At 39.5% G+C, this 20,125-nt stretch overlaps 1 protein-coding gene and 2 pseudogenes across 2 annotated transcripts in view; 2 read left to right on the top strand and 1 right to left on the bottom strand.

Annotated features, from left to right (window-relative positions):
- LOC149110122 (uncharacterized) overlaps positions 1-162 on the top strand; it is a 1,464-nt gene extending 1,302 nt beyond the window's left edge. The window contains exon 1 of the mRNA XM_089290966.1: positions 1-162. This exon is cut by the window's left edge and continues 1,302 nt beyond it. The gene's annotated coding sequence lies outside the window, so the exon portion shown is untranslated.
- The window catches only part of LOC149110121 (pecanex-like protein 4), a 25,951-nt pseudogene extending 24,928 nt beyond the window's left edge, over positions 1-1,023 (top strand).
- Positions 1,024-4,520: 3,497 nt separating this feature from the next.
- On the bottom strand, positions 4,521-18,440 carry LOC110050569 (TNF receptor-associated factor 6-like; annotated as a pseudogene). Its single transcript, XR_016207706.1, has 8 exons — positions 18,201-18,440; positions 13,850-13,901; positions 12,193-12,291; positions 10,983-11,133; positions 10,045-10,055; positions 9,641-9,718; positions 9,200-9,277; positions 4,521-6,045 (listed from the first exon to the last, which is right to left on the bottom strand). The product of XR_016207706.1 is annotated as a TNF receptor-associated factor 6-like (transcript).
- Positions 18,441-20,125: the final 1,685 nt, after the last annotated feature.

Genomic DNA, 20,125 nt, shown 5'->3' with positions numbered 1-20,125 from the left:
TTCAGTTCAACGGTCATTTGCTTCGCTTTTGATTTTTCATTCAACTGTTCGCACGGCGGTGCACTTATCATGTGATCATGAGATCATGTAGTTTTGGCGCCCGGAAGTCACCTCACTTTCCGGTCGTTTCTTAAACTTAAATAAAAATTTAGCAAAACCGAAGGTTGAGAATTTAATAAAACAATTATTCCATTCGCGCTTGTTGGATATGAGATTGGTTATAGCCAACTCGGCCCTACGGGCCTCGTTGGCTATTTACCATCTCATATCCAACGCGCGCTCATGGAATAATTGTTAATTATTCCCTCGAATAATTGTTTATCATTCACTTCCCACCGAGTGAATAATGCGTGGCCTGAATCAGAAATTTTGAGGCTCGGCTGTCTGCCACTATTCGCCTACATTTCAAAAACAGTTGTTAAATATCTGCTATTATGAAAATATAGTGGGTATCCTCATTGTTAAATTGCGAAAATGATAGTTTTGGTATATGACTAGTTTTATAGTTTGGGGAAATAAGTTTTGATGCATATAAATCTTTGCCGGAATGGCTGGGTGCAAGAGTTGCCACAGAACCTAACAGACGCCTGTAAATGACAAATACATCTTTATAGGCCTTCATTTCCTTTTAAAATGTACGATAAAACCGTTGGAATATTTGTTACTTTTAGAATCTTCTTATTAAAAGCAACTTTCCTCTTACCTTGACAGAGCACATAAACCAGCCGAGTTCCCTCAAAGCAGGAGATAATAGCCCCCATAAGGCGCGTTAATGAAGAATGGGTGTAGGGCCAGTGAGCCTCTCTTCTGTACTTTACTAACGATGACGAGGAGCAGTACAGTGCCCAGGCTCATACTACATTACGCAGGGACCTCAATATCCAAGAAGCGGATCCTCCTTTGCGCTATCCTGTAAACTCCTCAGGGGCCATGTCAGTATTCTTTGTTGTACGCCTTCTGCAATGGCTCTTACTATACAAGTATTTTACAAGGAGCGGTTGTTGGCGAATAGTCATAATTTGATATTTTTATCGGGTTTCGAGAACAATTGGAGTGTGAATTTTTAGGCATCTCGCCGTAGTCGGCCACATTAGTCTCCTTCGCAGCGGCTATTTAAGGGTCGTCACGCGACGGTTCCGTGACAAACGTGACATATGACATCAATAAGTAAAGTTTTCGCGTATTTTAAAATTCGTAGGAGGACCATATTTTAAGATGCAATTTGGTCGAATTCCTTGTAAAATGAAAGACGTTTGAATATTTACTAACGTCTGGCTACATTAAGGAAAAAACGCCAACAACCCAAAACTTCAAAAACGAAACAGGAGTTACAAAGTCAGTGAGTGTGTTTTCGTGTAGCACTCTATAATACGGCACGTATGTGCTGCGGGATATTGGTTTTTATGAAAACTCATTTTCCCATCATGCCATTCGTTGAAAACGCTCTGAACCGAGGTAAAGGGTACGTTCGGCTGAGCAGTGGATACCTCAACATTTCGCGGGAAATGTCGTGACGATTGTACGTCCTTAATTCTGATTGGCTGAGAAAGAGACTACAGTATGTATGATCGGTCTCTTAGTAGTTTGGAGACCAGAAAAAAGGTTTATGAATAGGTTTTGAGGCGAGTCTGGAATATATGCACACAGACCCCTTAAGTAACAGTGGAATCCCGTTAATCCAGTAACAAGCACCAATGAACCACAAAAATCTGACCTTGTTAACGTGGTGACTGTATTAAAGGGATTTTTTGAATATCAAAAATGACTGACTGAGCTTTTGTTCGGGCCAGAATAACGTGGTGGGCCGTATGAAACAGGCTGGCAGTAAGGTGCGGCCCCACTGTATCAAACTGCCCCTTAATATATTTCACACCTTCTTCACCCTGCGAGAATATGGTTTTTAATCGGGCCATTTTCTTTGTTGAGATCATTATAGAAGCTTTGCCGATGATAGAAGCTCAAGAGAAGTTACAAATTAATCGCTACCGGGGCAGAAATCCACTTATTGATTTATTGATTGATTGATTGAGTCACTCTCGTCCTCAGAGTGCTTCCTGTTAGCCAGCCGGACCTTGAAACGATGTATATAGGTGCCTCTGGAGACACGTGATTTGATTGAATTGACTTGATTCTTGGACTCAGATTTTTGTACGGCTTTCAAATAGCTACATGACACACACTTCTTCCCTTGTTTCGGCTCTTTGGACTGAGTAGCTCCTACAAATCTTGAATAAATATGCTGTTAGGACATTTTGAGTGTCTTAATTAAAAGCAGGAGCCATAATCGGGGACGGAGACCGTAAGCGCGCGCCATTTCTAGTATTGGGGTTGTCCCCATGATATGGGACAATAATTCTATTTTTAGAACAAATTGCGCCATCGCCTGCGGCACACGCGCGTACATGCTGCGAGGGGGAAATGGCGTCCGAAATTCCCGAAATTTTTCATGTTTTTGGCCCACAAACTCAACGTGTTTACGTCTGTTGGAATTTTGCTTAGGTATTTTCGTCGTAAGCTGCTCCAGTTTGAGTGAAGTAAGACAGTGTCGAATTTAGGTATGTTCTGCTATAAGCTTATATATATCGCTGACCAAGTTGTGTTCCGACGGATGCTTCTTTTACATGAGTTGCAAATTACTCCACTTTAAATTTCACATATGTTGAAGGTCAACAGCTTTGCCATTACACAGAAAAAAACTAGCTGGATATATTTAGATATAGCAGAGCTTCAGGATTTCATAGTTTCCTAGCTCCTCTTGCCACACGCTTGCGACGAATTTGTCAGTCTATCGCGACCGAAAAGTTAAACAAAATAATTGCTAGTTTGAGTTTCGCTTGAATTGTAAGCAACGCTTGATGTTTCATCAAGGCCCAATAACTTTACGCGCGTAGATACTGCTCAGTTGTATTCGTGTAAAAATCCAGTAAATTCTCTGTTTGTCGATGAATGAGAGCGCCCGCCGATGCGTGTTTTGTACAGTCAGTAAACATGACAAATTATACTTCCACCGCACTTTCGTGTGAAAGTGTACATCGAACTCAAACAATAACTCTATAGTTTTTAAATATGTTTGAGATTGATAAATGTTTGAGAACATATTAAAGCTAAGCTGAAAATATGTGAATAAAGCAGAAATAATCAGCAAAGTTTCGATGACGCTTTCTTTAATGAACTTAAAATAACGATTTCGATTTTGTTGATCGAGTTACCAAAACTCCTTGTCTATTTTCATTTTCGTAGTGTGAAACTTCACTATGCTTATGTTGAAGAAACACATATGATGTTAGTAGCCTTTTTTGCGTTCGTGAAATTTGTTACAGCATCTCAGCACAAAAGATAACGAAAGAAATCTTTGTCAAGATTTGTTGACAATTGAAAACACCGACTCGGACTTGAAAGTGCACGAGCTGCACTATGCAAATGAGCAGCTTTTTATTTAAATATTTCTCATTATATCAGTATTAGGTATTTTTATAGGTATTTTAAAGCTGACGAATTTTGTACCGTGGATAAATAAAGATTATCTATCTATCTAGCTAATTGTACGCGTCAGATTTTCCTTTCAAAAACTTTTGCAAACTCACCAAACATGCAGAAACAATAAGAAACCATCAAAACAGGTTTTTGTTATGATGAACCATTGTCTGAGAAACTCACAAATTAACTCGATACCAGAGTAGAGAGTTTTCTTGCTATATTCTTAAGTCAGAACAAACCCAAAAACAAACGCGTAAGCTTACAACTAGCGTGAGCAGATCTTACTATTCATTCCCAGCGCGAGATTGAAGTCTTGTTTTCGACCCTGAAAAACCCACCTTTTCCGTTAGCTCAGAGCATAAAACCACATATAAGCGCCCTGGTTCGTATTCCCTGCCTTATACCCTGTCTTCCCTGTCATCGCTGTGAAAGATACGCAAGAGAATCTCTTAACTCTCACCATTTGATCACGCAACGTGACAACATCCACGCAAGAGCCCCCGACATGTGCGTGAATCCGCGCGGATATATGACGTCAGGATGGCGCAATTTGTTCTAAAAATAGAAAAATTGTCCCATATCATAGGTGCGCGCGAATCCCGAGACTTACGGTCTCCGTCCCCGATTATGACTCCTGTTAAAAGTAACTAATGGCAGTTTTTCCTCCTATATTGGTTATTGTAATCTTTACCTTTTAATATATCTCCAACTTAAAAAATGCAGCCCTTTCGGGTATAGAGCCTCCTCGTGTAGTCCATTATAGGGGCTACCCCCTATATGTAGCCTGCAGATTCCCGCTTCGCGTCCGTGGTCGCGCTCCGCGCTCGCGTATCATGCTTCGCGGTCTGCTCCACTAATCCGCCTGTTCAGCAGGCTACCCTATATGCATCTTTGACAAGGCGCCCTTTGTTCCTTTAAGCTTACAACACCATGACTGTGTCGTTTATGTACAGCTGTATTTTATAACCCCGCTTTCTCTATATTTCATTATTAAATAGTCACCTTCCACGGTACAGTTTTTCTTCAACCTACAAGAATCAAACTTGGAAGTTTTATCGGTGAATTTTATTTGTTTAACTGATAAACAGGTCTACATACAATTGTGTCATTGCTCTTTTATCAGGTACTAGTGTTACATAATTACCTAAAATACGCACAGTTAGAGGTTATTAGAATGCTTTTTATCTTCTGATTGGCCTACACAGGACAACAATTGATCAAAAACAATACAACAACCGAAGTGAAATATGACCAAAAAAAAAAAAAAAATTCTTGACGGGTAGTAAATGCTGCCTTGATGATCATTTAAGTTAGAATTCATACCCTAAATTACAAACTAATTAACTAACATACGCACGTACGCATGCGTAACTGGGCCGCTAAAAATATTTGAATACTATGGCTTCTCAAGTGTGCTGCAGCACTAGTAATTTTATATCGCTAGAGAATCGTGTTTTATTCATGCCATCCCTTTCGCTATACCATACTGAGTTTGGTTGTCAAGCCTGATAACCTTTCCTTCAGCATTTGTTACAAGATAACGTATAAGAACATACACTATGCAGGTTGAACGGCAAACGGTAATCGCCAGTTACTGAGCAAACAGTGTTTCTCTTGATATATTCCTGATTGCTCCTGATCTTCCTTTAGCATTATATTTTAGGAAATTAAGCACCAAGATGTAAGTTGAATCTTTAACTTTGTTTCTACTTCCTTAAAGTATTAAAATAAATCCTCAGCAACTGGAAACAAATTCTTCGACGCCAAAATATTCATTTTTACGTACAAAATTAAAATAAAAAAACTGTAACGGTAAATGTGGGAGTTTTGCCGCTTAGTTTCTTAGATCTCTCTATTCTCTGTTGACCCTTACCAAAATGGTGTCGTTCGTAATGTATGAACGTAACTCTTGTCTGCTTAATGCAAGACTAGAGCGATATTCGTGGTAATCATTATGTAGCGGCCGAGAACAGGGTTCCTTGCCCATTTCAAAGTCAATCAAATGTGATATGTTTTTCCTATTATCCAGCGGCAGGTCCTGGTTAACCAACGTGATACGCACCTTTTCCTTGCAAGGCCATGATAACAAGTCATCATTTTCACCGGGAACAACTTTCATAAACACGCGTAGGAAACGTGGCGATAGGGGTCTTGCAACAAAAATTTATAACCGCGCTCAAACAAACAAAATGGTTCAGAAACTAAGCTTTGTTTTTCTGAGCTTGATGTTAAAAAAAGAGCTTCAAAGTTGGGTATCTTCCATTCAAACGGGGTCGATAAAATCTGGTTAATCTGCAATATGGTTATCTGTTGTGATTGCTCATTATCGTCAGGTAACAACCTCTCTATCTGTTGCGACTGTTGTTCTCTCTGTTGTGACTGCTCCTTATCCTTGGATATCAATCTCTCTATCTGTTCTGACTGTCTTTCTATCTGTTTTGACTGATCCTTAACCACAGCGACAAGCTCACGGAATTGATGCTGAGTGGCCTCTAGACCGCGGAGGGCTAAGTTCAGATGGCCTTCAATTTGAGTTTGTAAGTGAGATTTGGCGTCTGATCTTGGAAACTGTAAACAGAGAAATAAGGCCATTCAAAATCTCAACGACGGCCGATTGAAGGCCAAACATTTATTTGAAACTTAAGTGTTGTGGCCTTCTCTGAAAAACCATTTCAATCCATTTATTGCTATTCACTCAGTCAATTTCTAGTCCATTCGGCCACAAAAATGACAAAAGTACGCTTTGGGTGGGGAGCTGAGATAACACATTGGCCAGAGCCCGAGGGGCAGGGTGGGTAGGAGGGGGGAGGGGGTGTCTCTCATGTGAAAAGGTCGGAGATTCTAGCTATAGTCGTCTCGCTTAGGGATGCAAATTTGTTCTTAATTTAGCCGTCAAGGTATCTTCTATGGTTGCACTCTAAGAATATTAAGACAAACGCTGTCATTTCCATTCTAAGAGCAGATGCACAGAAAAATCGAGCAAAATGCAAAAATCGCTGCCACGATAAAAAATGGAACCACTCTTGATTTTCGATTAATAACGGGGTATTAACAAGTTTTTAAAGGTTTCGGGGTTTCTTTATCAAAATACGACCAGATTTTCGAAATGTCGAGAAAATTGATTTTCGCACTCTCGCTGGCAAAAAATAGCAGAACAATTATCAAAATAGGCATTCGCGTTTAAGTCTTTGCGTAAGTAGTAAAGCCTATATCATCGGGAAGAAATAAAATAATTTATAAGTAGAAGTATTTTACACTTTGTTTATGCCAACTTTTTGGTTCTAGATGATGTTTGTTGCTATGAGAAAACATATTCTTTGATAAGGTTTCAACACAGTCTCAGCAAATCGAGTTTCACCTCATACTTACAAACCGACTATTCGATATGTGGCCATTGTTCAGTCGGGCTCGTTGTTTGGTTATAAGAAGTCTAAATGCTCTACTTACACATCCTATAAAAATTGGTCTGGGTTTTTGAGCGAGCGCTTTAAAAAACGCCTTCGAAAATTGAGCAGTTTCAATAAAAATTTGAACTAATTAGCATATTCCCGACACTTACACCTAAGCTCAAACACGCAGGTTTTGAATGAAATTATTGCCCTAAACTCTGCTTCACAGCTTAAAAAGCAGGGTTCTCAAATTGAAAAAATGTAGCAGGAAGAAATTGTAAAGTAGCCGGAGCACTATTTCGTCGCGATAACGGCGCCCTTGTGGCGTAAGGTGCCGGATAGGAGCACCCTCTTCTGCACAGGGGAATCGGGTGCTTCCCCCGGAAAATTTTGAAAATCAGGGTGCCTTGAAGTTTATTTCGGTGCATTTTATTGTACCCATAACTGATTTTGTTGAAGGCCACTGTTGACTTATTAACTAGGGTTAGTGTTGAAAAACTGTGTAAAATTGGTTGTTTTCAAAATTTTAGTATCTGTCGTGCTGGGTACTCGAGACCCTTCCATGTCTGATGCATCTAACAAAAGCAATGAGTCCATGGGTGCTTACCACTTGTCAGAAAAAACCGGTTGAGATAACTGTTGAATAATGGTAAGGGTTTTATCAGCAAACCAAACGAACGAGATGGCGCTGTACCATTTGCAATTCGATTTCTTATAATTGTTTTCGGCTTAGGAGAGACTGGAAACTGGAAAATTTACCAAATGGTGAGGAAATTTCTGCCGTTTCGTTTCGAATGGAAAAAGAGGACCACTTTTGGACGTAATCTACAATCTCCGAACGGATTTTGACGGATTTTGTGACGCGATGGAAAGAAATTTTCAAGATCAGGAAATGCATTCTAGTACCACAACAAATTTATTTCATCTATCCTTACAGTTTGTGGCCACTCGGGAAACTCGGATTAAAACAATTGCTGGTTTTCAGTAGTGAACATTTGTCTTATTTTATATAATATACTCTTCTATCACCACATCCATCGCAGTATCAGATTAACCGACTTCGAAACCTTAAATCACTACTTTGCTATTAGAAGCGGATTTTTTAAGGCAACAGCTTATTAAACCGCTTATCGCTCACGTGTCAGTGTTTCGTTACCGTGACATATGCAAATTAGTTGGAATTTATGAGGAAATTCAGAGGGATTTTGGTGGCGTTTTTCAAAGCGCCCGCCTAAAAAACCCAAGCAAATTTTTATATCTCGTCCAAGAAGAGCACTTTGATACTTTATAGCCATGAAATGAGTTGGATTTGGCTACGGCTACATAACAAAAAGTCTTTTTGTAATTATAGTCCAATGCGTATTGCCTCAAGTTCTCACTCACTCATATACATAGACTAAAACTTGCTTTACAAAGGTTATTATCCAGTCTTTGTCAAAGGATGTGTTTTTCGCAGCGACAGCTATCATCTGCAACCGAAAAACAGACAAATAGACAGTGCCAAAGACTTCTTCTTCTAATATTAGTATCTAATTCCCGAAGATATAGTATCTATTAACGCGAGTACGTTTTTGCAATGCCATTTCAGGTTTGCTAATTTATTCGGCCATCTTTCGGCCAAAGAGAGCGCGAAATCCATTTTCCCAAAAATTTCTGACAGAAAGCCGTAGTTAGAAAAATAAACCCCAAAGCCTTTGAAAACTCATAAATTCCACTCTAAACTCCAAACAAAGGTTAGTTAAATTTTGATCGTGGCCACGCTTTGCTCGATATTTCTGTGCATTTGCTCCTAAGTGGTATGTTTTAGGGGTCAGAAAAAGCTCGAGTCACGCCGAGTTGGTTTCCTTTCGGGGTTTAATTAAAATGTTTCGTTTAACATCCCTGATTTTTCACATGGCAGTCCCCCATTCCCCTCCCCCAATGAGCCCCGCACCAATGTGGTCCGGACTCGATTCTGGGCCTCTGCAATGTGTGGGTTGAGTCTCGTTATGATGGGTGATACGACTTTTTTTCTGGGTGCTACGGTTTTCCAGCGTCCTAAAAACCAACGTTAAAGCTTAGTGGGTGTTCTCCCTTATGCCAAACGCTTACTGCGAATACCCAAACACCCATCCTATGTTAGACTAAGACATAGGGCATGAAAGAACACGTGCTTCAGTGATACTTTTCGCACTATCCACCTCTCTATATAACTCCATATTTGCAAGTATCCATATTTACAATGTATCAAGTAGTTTAGAATGCCCATGATTGACTTCTGGGTCACATCCTAATTTTCTGTGTTCACTGAAGTTAAAGATAAGAATATTTTGAATTTATAAACAGATTCATACCACTGCTTTACATCCTAAGTTCTTGTATTCACACTGAACTTCGGTTGCAGGACATTCATTGCGAACATGAACCTCAATCTGGAAACAAAAACAGCAATAAAACAGCAACAAAACAATCTGACATTAACCTTAAAATCGTATCGCGTCACAAGTAACATTCTGGCCTTGGTCTCCCATCCATACGGCCGATGATATGTATTGCACCCTATGAACACTACCCTCACTATGTGCAGACAACATCATTTGCCGGAGCAAAAACCCACTGGTGATGGGCTTTATACACATTTCCCTGACCCTCCCCGCCCCAAATAAAGACTGTCCACAATTATTAATCACCAGAACCTTTACAACTGTATGCGTAATGAAAAATAAACAACCAACAAGTTGGCTCCAGATACCGCTGTGGTTAACTTTGCTCTAACTTAGGGTTACAAAACAAACCTTTTCCCGTGGAATGTCTTTCAGACCACACTTGTTAGTACACGGAACAGGAAACTTAAGGCAAATTTCAAAATGTTTCTAGGGTAAATAAATCAAGCGAAAGTTTGATTAGAGCAAGTTTGATACTCCCGACCTCACAGCAAATAAAGCAATTTTCTAATTGTCAGCTGGTTAGTTCAGAAACACAAAAACACAATATGCTTCTTTTCAAATTGTTTTCGATCAAGGACATCCCTATCAAGTTGTTTTAGGCGCGCGTTGCGTGGACGTTTTCGTGGAGGATGAAAATGCGTGTAAAGCCGCTTGGGTCAGTCACGTGCGTAAAATTTCTGTCAAAGGATTGGCTATTTCCACACCCTCCTGGGACTTCAGAAGCCAGTTGAAATGTCTTTTGTATTTTTGACTTTTCTGTTTACTGTTTTAAGAATGTTATTTGGTTCACGAAGTTCGCGAAGGAAGTTCGTAAGTTTAGAGAATTTTTAAGCGAAACGTAAAGACTTGGTGCATAGAAACGCATATTGAGGCTTAGAATAGACCCTTTGCATAGCTGCGCCTAGATTTGAATAACAGTAATCATACATCCTTAACGTCACATTCATGTGAAAAATCCTTGTTTGGAAACTTAAGTACGTGGCTAAGGATGTATTAAGTACTGTTATTCAAATTTAGCCGCCATTCATGCATCGTCTATATGTCGCTGTGAAACTCTGAAGCGAAAGGTCAGGAAATAAAGCGTGGAGTTTTGCACCAGGAGTGATCCAAAAAGAATAACGTAAGAGGGATTACTTTGGGAATAAGTCCTTTATGGGGTATTAAAGGGACACAGTCAGCTGGAGCACATGCGCATTGATACCATTTCATAGCTAATTTGCATATCAGAGAGATGCGATCCATACAGTTTTTAACCAAATATAATAAAAATAACATTATAGGATGAGCAAAAGCACACTTAAAAACAGGATTTTTTAGTAAACGATTCAAAATCAAGTAAAACACTGCAAAGATTGAAGTGGATTTCTAGATGTACTTTGATTTCAGGTTGAGGTGAACTTTTTTCAAAGTGAGAAAACAAGTGTCCAGGTCAGCATAGTTCCAAAGCTGACTGTGTCCCTTTAAGTCTATTATACTTCATCCTTTAGTATCCTTCAGCGTGCAGCTGAAGTCTACTATTGCCCTTTTGTTTCACGCGGCAAAGCCTTTGCTGCCTAAAACAAAAACAATGGGTGACGTCTTGGTGCAGGCTACCTCATCCTGTCTTGCCGATGGTAAGTCACTGACAGTGCATATCCAAGGAAAAACATGTCGAGATAGAAGAAGAAAGAGGACATAAACGTTCTCAAACCTGTTTCTGATTCTTGACAATATTCACAGTTCACTTTCCTCCAAGAACATTCTAATGTCTCGTGAGTTTTCATGTCTCGCTTGCTGAGCATTTCTGCACAACCTGAGTTTGGACACTTGACCACTTTGAAGAGGCATTCTGATTGGTGTTCCTTGAAATATAAATATACATGAAGATACGACAGGCAGTTAGCAGTGCGAGCATGCAGTCGATTAACTGTTATTCAGCGAGGCTGAGCAGAATATTGTGATTCGGTCAGTGGCGAGCAGATCAATTTTTTTTGCCGAAGAAGAAGTCAAATTTGTTTTTATATATATTTAAATCTCTCTTTAATAGCTTGTTTTTCAACTGAGACCGTGGTTACAATTATGCTTGAGCAGAATGTTATTTGCAGCGAAACACTTTCAGGCGGTATTACGTTTCAGCAGACCACCATTTGAAGGCAGTTAATTGCGAGTCACGTGGGCCTCGGCCAATGAAATGAGAGAAAAAATGAATCCACTGATGTTGCAAAATGTCCACCTTTGGCCCCCTCGATGCTCTATATCACAATATATGTTTTTGTTTCTTTTTTCTTTCTTTCTTTCTTTTTTTTTTTTTGGTGTTTATGACGCTACAAAAAGCTTAAAGTATTAGGAAGGAATCCACCAGAAGTTCGAGTAACACGTGGACAAAAACTTTGTATCAAGACTATTTACATCGTATTGCAAACTTATGTGTCAATGCATGAAATATATTCTCAAAACAAATCATTTCTAACAATGCCAAATGTGGAAACAAAGTTTGAACTTCGTTTGAAAGTACTGGTGAAATGAAACTTTTGATGAAATTTTGGCCTGTGTTTGCACAATTTCTCTGAACTTTGAGATTTATTTTCTCGAGTTCTCATGGAAAATTGTTCTGGTGTTATTTCAGGTAACTATTTATATCTTTAGCTTTTAGAAAATGTAAAAAGTACAGTAAAATACTTGGTTTGTTTTTGCTCGATTTCCTTTCGGATGTCGTGTAACAGTTTTCTGATCCATTTACGTATACATACACACACACAAAAATAGTTGTAGAGATAGGAAAATGGTTTAAACTGAACCGGATTGAGACGGGTCGAGAAAATTGCAGTGAAAAGCTAAGGTCAGAATCGGCCAAAATAAACTTACACAATAAATGGTTTGAGATTCTCCGCAGGAGTTGAGAAAAAGGCAGAATAATATACCTCCACAGCACGCAGCTCTCCAGTCCATGAACATCCAGAATGAGAACACTTCAAGGTAAGACCCAGAATTTTGCGATGACAAGCGGCATCTGGAAATATCTTCCATCAACCAAGTATGTTGCGGAAAATAAGAGATCATTAGAAAAATTACCAAGTGAGATTCTTATTTCAGCCAACTTCTAACCCGCTGGGTTACTGCATTTAGACCGGAAATCCGTTATAATTTATCAATTATTGTGGACGACAGAGCACCTACTCATCCCATCACTACCCCTCCCTACCAAAAATAAACTTTTCTAACTCCTTTTAGAAAACATCCTGTACAACTGAAGCGCAGGCACATGCACTTACCCGAGCTGTTATCTAATCAGTGGCGCCAGCAAAATTTAAATTGAGATGATCGAAATAATCGAGTTATTTTCCTTTCTTTTTCCCACCATGTTTTCTAAATGAAATGGAACACTTTTTTTCTGCATTTCTGAAAGTTTGGGAGAAAGCTTTAGAAACATATAGTGTAACAGCCGTAAAATCCATCGTTCATTCGTCTAGGTCAACGAGGGAAACACCCGATACTGTTCTGTTTACAATACGAAAATCCATGTTACCGTAACCTTAAGGTGATTCCTTAGTATTGCATTGCGCATCCCTACTGCGCACAATTTTTGCGTCATAAGCGCGCACACAAGAGCGGCTGCGCGTACAAAACAGAAGAGATTTCCTTCAAACTAAGCTCGATAGCGAAATAAATGTTTGTTTTCTCTTAAACAAGCACGGTGACCCCCACGTTTTATTTCATAATTTTAATGAGAACAACTCCTCAATAACTGAGAAAAAAAAATTAGCAGGAATCTATGGCTACTATTTTGGCAAATGAAATAAATACTACAGAGGGAGACATAACGGGCACAACAGCGCATGTCCAAGTTATGTTTCCTCTAGAGGAAAAAAAATGCAGGGTATTTGAAGACATTTTTTCTGGGACGTAGATGAATTAAGCATCAAAGAAAGTCAAACTCTGTGTGATGTAACGCGCGCATTGAAAAATAATCGGGCTCATTTGCTGCACACGGAGATTATCAAAAGTCACCTAAATAACCGTATTTGTCAGCATTGTGGGGGAAACAAGCACGATGACCCCCACTTTTTACTACGTTTTTAATATCTCCTTGTCCTGTAACAACAGCATACCAAGTTTCATCGCAAATCTATGGCGGGTTCTTTTACTAGGGAATCACCTTAATTCACGAGTGTTCTTACTGTTCGATCCTTTTCTTTCTCCGTAAGTTCCTTTACATAATGGCAGTCCGGTTAGTGCTCCTTTGACAATACACAAGCGAAATAACAACGTAATCAAAGAAAACGTACAGGGTCAAGGTTTGACCTAAACTGGAATGAACCTCGGTAAAATCAAGTGACTTAAACGCTCGGACGGATTGGTCCGATTACACAGGACAACCAACAAATCAAACTAGCATTTACATGTAGCATTTTACGTTCTCTCAAACTTCCTCGCGCGTTTCTATTCAACAGTCGCGTCATGATCTTGTGTTGATCACGGCTCTGATAGTTTTAGCAGAATTCTAACTAAATCTCCTCCAAGTAACGATTTTATTATCATTTCTTTATTTAGTATATAAAGCTTTACTCTTTGATTCACCTTCTCACGTGACATTGGTTGTCTGTCTGCTGGACATGTCGGTGAAGGGTTCCTGGACAAATAAAAGAATGCGAGGAAATGTTGTTGCGTCATTAATATTGTACCCTGATGTACTGGACGTAAGTGGAACTGATAGATAACAAGAAGCCTAAAGGCTTTCAGGTAGGATGCTTTGGCCGATGTGCTAACTCCATCAATTTTGAATCGGCTCTCCACGTAGAAATAAATCCAAACGGAAACGCTAACATTCAGTTTGCAGTTGTATTTTCTTCAACAAAAAGATAAAAGAATGTGGTTCGCGTTCGAATTTGTATACATTTGATAGAAAGAGTATAAGCATCGTCAACGTTGTTTACTGTTGTGTCCAAGTGGCACAATAATGCCTCACTCGGTTCAAATTTCAAATTTTCATGCAGCTTCAAATTTTTCACTGTGGAAAAGAACTACACTAAAAACGCCTTCCATGGCCTCGTTTGTGTAACTTTTTTCTATGTCGGTGTAGATGTTTAGGTCACGTTAATAGTTCATCACATAAAGGGCAAAATTACTGAATACTGATTGGCTGAGACAGAGGGCATTTTTTCTTAATCACGAGGGCACTTTTGGTAATCAACAGGGCATGACTACCTGATGCTGATTGGCTAAGCACGCCTGCATTAAGTTGGTTTTCTGCTTCAAACGGATTTTGAAAAGGAATTTCAGAAACGCATCGCTTCTGATTTTGATCTAAACGCCGTTACTTTATCTTAACGTGAAAGAAAATTGACATGCAGCAAACTCTTTTGGTGGAAAAGCAAAAGGATTTTTCCAACCAAAAATGTATTGATTCGAAGCCTGAAAAAAGTTTGAGTTGGGACAGCTCAGTGGTGTTGCACGAAGCCTAGAGTTACAAGACTTCATGGCTGGCAAACTGAAACTGATTTATTTCTTCGGTTTGCTTTGGGTCGCCTTATTACTAATATATAGATCTAGCCAAGCCAAATAGCGGACCTCCTGATTGCAAGAACTGACGATAAAGGGAAAAGAGAATTATTTTTTCTTGGATCAGAAATTCAAAAATGATCAATTGTGAGCATGAAATTGTTCAGCGTGTGGTTTTGCTATTTTTTCCAGTTAAATTTTAACAAACTATACCCAACAAGCCTAACCAGCCTATCACATCATTGATTCCCGTTATACTCACGGGAAGATTGGGAACTAAAACACCTGCTGTAAACACAAAATGGCCGTGGCATTTATCAATCCTTCCTTGGCTCCCCGGATCACCGTTTACTGTTCATACATGTATGTGTGCCGAGAATTCTCCAAAAGAGTGCTTCTACAAACCTTTCAAGAGGACTCTAAATGGTTAAACCGGCTTCGAGGAAAACAATGGCCAGTAATACAAAGAACATCGAAGTATGTGACCACCAAGCTCGACACAGATGAGGAACGTATAAATGTACTTTATATACAAACCTACAGCTGGAAGGAAGAGCTGGCAGTTTTAATGCTACCTAGGTTTCAAGGATCGCTACAAAGGACCAAAACTTTAATCTTGAAGCCAGGTAAGAGATTTATGTGAATTTATCGGAGCACTTAACGAAGGCGAGTATGTTAGTTACTCGCTGGAATATTTTCAAAATTCCTGAACTTTAAGCGGTCGTTAGTTTTGAAAACTTAATGAGCAGACAAATTTTATTATTGTTTTAAATTACGGGACATTTATACTTTCTATTCATGTAGTTCAGCAGTTTCAAACAGGCGCCACATTTTTGAAACGTGCCTTCAAAGTAGAGCTATTTTCGCGTTTGGTTAAAAACTCGATTTAACGGTTAGAATATCTTCTTTTAACTGTGGAAGGAACAACATTGAATTATAATCACAACATGGCTAAACAAACTGCTATGATATATCTATAGTTGAAGAAAAGAATTGGGACTTTTGAGCGAATATTAGTTTTTTTAGAGCGCCGGCAATATGTGCTATTTTTCCAGTTTCGGCAGGTATGCCGAACTTCCATCGATCCTAGAAAACTTCAATTAGAATTTTTCATCAAATAAAACTCATTTTAGTGATTGACTAAGTAAGGGCTTCGAAATCCCAGCTTATGAGAAAAATCGAATTTTCGAAGTAAAATCAGTGGTCGGTTTTTACAGAGACAGCCTGTTAAGGACTAATTTCATTTGTATTTTCAAAGTTTTCCAATTTCAATTTTGTGAAAACTTTGAAATACGCGTAAAATTAATCCTTAATTGCCCTCGGGCCCGCGAGATTACATAAACAAAGTGAAAGTAAAGGGATTTCAGGGAGTTTTGGCTTGATTGTCTCCAGTGTTTTTGTCCCGAGTTTTGACGGGCCGCGATGAGAAACATTTGTTTTCCGGCTATCAAACATGTTCTGTATAAAGGTGAAACATGTATATTTGAACTGTATAAAGGCGATTGTCTTTTCAAGCAAATTTAAGTTTTTTTTTCTGCTTTTGGTAAAATCGTTGGGCTTCGCGATGGGCTGTGAGAAAAATCTGTGCGATTTGAGAGCTTTAATTCCCACTCAGTCGGCGATGTAGGAAAGCGATGGTTAGGGCAACTACTGAGCATGCTCTTGGTAAAATCTCGAGGCCACGGGAGCTTTTGACGCAAATTATAGTTGAAGTAATATGTTCCTTGGGCGTGACATGATTTCAACTTTGCATACTTCCACGCCAAACAAACAACGAAGACCGCGTGGTCCCGCTGCATACGAGTTTAAAATTTGTATATGTGACCAAGACGAAGAATAAGAAGAAGAAGGAAGAAAAAAAAGAAACTCGACCAAAACTTTGACGCGGCCAGCTTCACGCAACCAGCGCAAAAATACGAAATTAAATTATAAATTCAAATAAACAGAATCACCTGAGTTATGAACTAAAAGAAAAGTATTTCAAGGCCTGCACTAAAACGCGAAGCATCGAACTGATCGAAGTGAAAACACCGAAGTGACCAAAATGAAAAGAAAACCTCGGAACAACCGAAACGAGCGATACAAAACAAAATCAGCTAAATAAGGGAAACTCGTTACCATTGTTGAGAGCTAACTGTAAACAAGCTGAACTGAGGCTAAACTAAGCGCTTTTCAGGAAAACATTTGCGTTAAGAAAAGTCCTTGTTTATTTGCTTCCCCCGCTTAGCTATTCTACCCTGGAACTCATGACGTCGACTTCAGGCAAGCGCAGTGAAGGCTAACCCCTGGGAACGGTCTTTAACTGACTAAATACCAGGCAGTCACAGATTTTGGACTGAAAGATTTATTCAAACCTCTTGAGAGTATCCTATATCAGTTTGGAAATTCCAAGGGATTCAAACGATCGTGGTGGCTCTTTAGTCGACGAATTTCCCAATCTGCAGAATTGGCTTGAGCGCATATAATGAAATCGCCATGGAAAATTTACGGGCAGATTCACTGTCAGATCGAAATCGATACTGAATTTCTACGGAAGACTTCTAGCCAAACGTCTTAAGAGTATTCTATGTGTATTGAGAAATGTCAAGTGTTTCGAATCAGTTTACGAATCTAAATTAGCTTGCGCCGTCTCTATACGTTCTTTTATTTTCAGTGGTGTGAATTTTTCGGCAGTTGAAAATTGTTAGATCGAGAAGTGTCGAAAACATGCAATTTTGAACTGCTAAGCCAAAATAGTCCTTGGAAGCCCTTAGCATTTGTAAACAACGATATATATATAAAAAAAAACTTTCAAGTGGTTTTAAGCAGTCGTTACGTCAAAATGCTGTAACAATTTCCTACTGCCCGCAATTTGGACCTTTAGAAACCGTAACCGTGAGTCTGGTCAAGAAATACATCACGTGTGGTGACTTTTTAGCATGCCCAAGCTCAGACAATTTGTAAAATAAAATAGTTTTTCGATACGACTGCCGGGCATAAAGTCACTGCGCGGAACGCACAGTAAATGTGTCCACAGTCTGCTTGCACTCTTGTTAAATGGCATGAATAACACTCAGGTTAGTCTGTTTACGGTTAGCTCTCAACAATGATAACGGATTTACTTATTTCGGTGATTTCGTGTTTTTTTTTCCGTTTTAGTTGTTTCTGCGGTTTCGTTTCGGTCGCTTCGGGCGTTGTTTCGTTTTCAGACAAGACTCGATGTTCTTAATTAATTAAACATTCAAATTAAAATTAAACTTTCTCTTGAACGACTCTGTGTATTGGTGGAAACGTAAAGCACACTGAATGTAAAATAAATCGATCCTCAGCTTAAGCGATATATTTGTTAAGTTTTCAATCATATAAATGAAGTCACTTGAAGCATGGCATACACCGGATAGATATGCCCTGTTTCAAACGATGCTTGGATTATGCAAAACTAATCGTTTACCTCAACAGGGATTCCATAGAGATGCTACAAAGTCTGTGTCCACATCCCACAATCTGCACAGGATCTTTCAATGTTAACTGGCAAACAAGGCATTGCCAATCCTCGGGAACTTTACTTGTAAACTCGTAATCATACCCGCCTAGCCCGGGTGCATCTCTGCTCGTCGCCATTTTAATTATTTTCGCTTTATGGGTAAAACGGGAGGTCATGTTCGGTCTTGCGTGAACAATTACTTCTGTCACTTTTTGTCCAATCAACATGTGAAGCCGCGATTGCCGGGTTCTCCTAGACCGCTCACACTCCTTTGCAGTCCCCAAATGATTTTTACTGTGAACAATAAACCTATCACTCCGTGTTACGCTCCATTCATAGCGCAATGAGATAACTTAACAAATGGTAAGTGCCATAGCGTACACTATTGATTTATGGATGCACGTGGGAGGCTGCTAAGCAGGAAAGAAGCGTAAGAGTTGCACGGAGGAAGCGATAGCCAAGTGCGAATCTGACTTCTTGAGTGCTTAGCAAACCTCCAAGGTGCATCCATAACTCAATAGTGACTGTACGCTGTGGCGTTTACCATTTGTTTTATAACATAACCTTGACACATTGGAGGAAAAGAAGTCCTTTTATTGAGCTACATCACATTAGCGCACGCGGCGTCAGCAGCGTATACCCATGGGTAAATAGTAGACGATGGATTAACCAATCAGAGTGCACCCGGCCCAAAATTACCGACGATCATCGGTCTTTCACCAAAGAATTCTGGCCCGTTTGACCAATATCGAAAATAAGTTAATTTTTTCCAAGGATTTTACCAGGTGTTAAAATTTTAACTGTTATCTGAGGATCCAGATAAGGGACCGCTAACGGCAATTACACTTGAAGGTAGTGAACGCTTGTGATCTCGCGAGCGCAGTACTTGCAGTAGTAACTTGTTCAGAAATTGGGTTTTATTGAGGCTACATCTTTTGCTAGAACGTGGTTTGTTTAGGAAAGAAAATTGCTCTATTTTACCTTTTTCTAATCCAAGCAAGTTAGAATGTTTTTCTAAACCTAGGAAGACGAATGGACTTATATGCATCGCTCATTCAGCATTCCTTAGATAAAGCACTGGGCTTCATTTGCTGAAGTGTAGAAGTTTTACCCAACAGTACGTTACGCCAAGTTACCGTTTGATCATGAAGATGTTTGATTTTCAATGAAAAAATACTTCACTGAATTCAGCGACGCTACACTGTGTCAGTTAGAGTTTAAGGATAACTAACGTTTTTGACAAACAGCAATCTTGAGTTTTTCTTTTCCTACTCTAATCCTTAAGAAAAAATCCATCAAGAAAGCTAATAGGACTACGAGTAGTCCCTTTTTCGCTTGCTCCGTCGTGCGTGACGCGAAAGAAAACGGCGAGAAAAAAATGGCCGCGCGAAAACCTGGAGGCGAGAAGCGCGCGAAAGGAGGGACTACCGCCTAAGCCCAAGAGTTTGAATTATGCGTTGCTCTCACAACGCAAAAATATGATTGGCTTATGTTAAGCGCGTTGCCCACGTGTTGTCAACATTCGAGATACGTGTGACGTCTTGCAGGAATGTTTTGGAACCGGAACAAATCGAAGCGTTGGAATCGCGCTTCACAAGCCGTGATGTTCTTTCGAATCTGCCAACAGGCTTTGGAAAGATTTAAATTTATCCAGTGTTTTGTTTGGCAAAGCTTCCCGCCTCCAACCCGACTGCGAGCCTCTTTGTGATTTCGCCGCTCAACAGCATCGTCCAAGTCAGCGAATATATATTCACTGAGTTTGGCCTTTTTGCCGTCCATTTGAAAGATTGAACCGGACTTTCACTTGAAACCGGACATTCACCTGAAACTTTCCGCTGCTATCGGCAAACATTTCACCGCAGTTGGATGATCTCCTATGTCAAACACATAAT

The sequence above is a fragment of the Orbicella faveolata genome, unplaced genomic scaffold, assembly GCF_042242905.1.
Source record: "Orbicella faveolata isolate gen_17 unplaced genomic scaffold, um_ofav_v1 contig_24, whole genome shotgun sequence".
Taxonomy (NCBI): Eukaryota; Metazoa; Cnidaria; class Anthozoa; order Scleractinia; family Merulinidae; genus Orbicella; species Orbicella faveolata.
The sequence above is the reverse complement of the archived record's forward strand: the minus strand, read 5'-3'. Positions and strand labels throughout refer to the sequence as shown.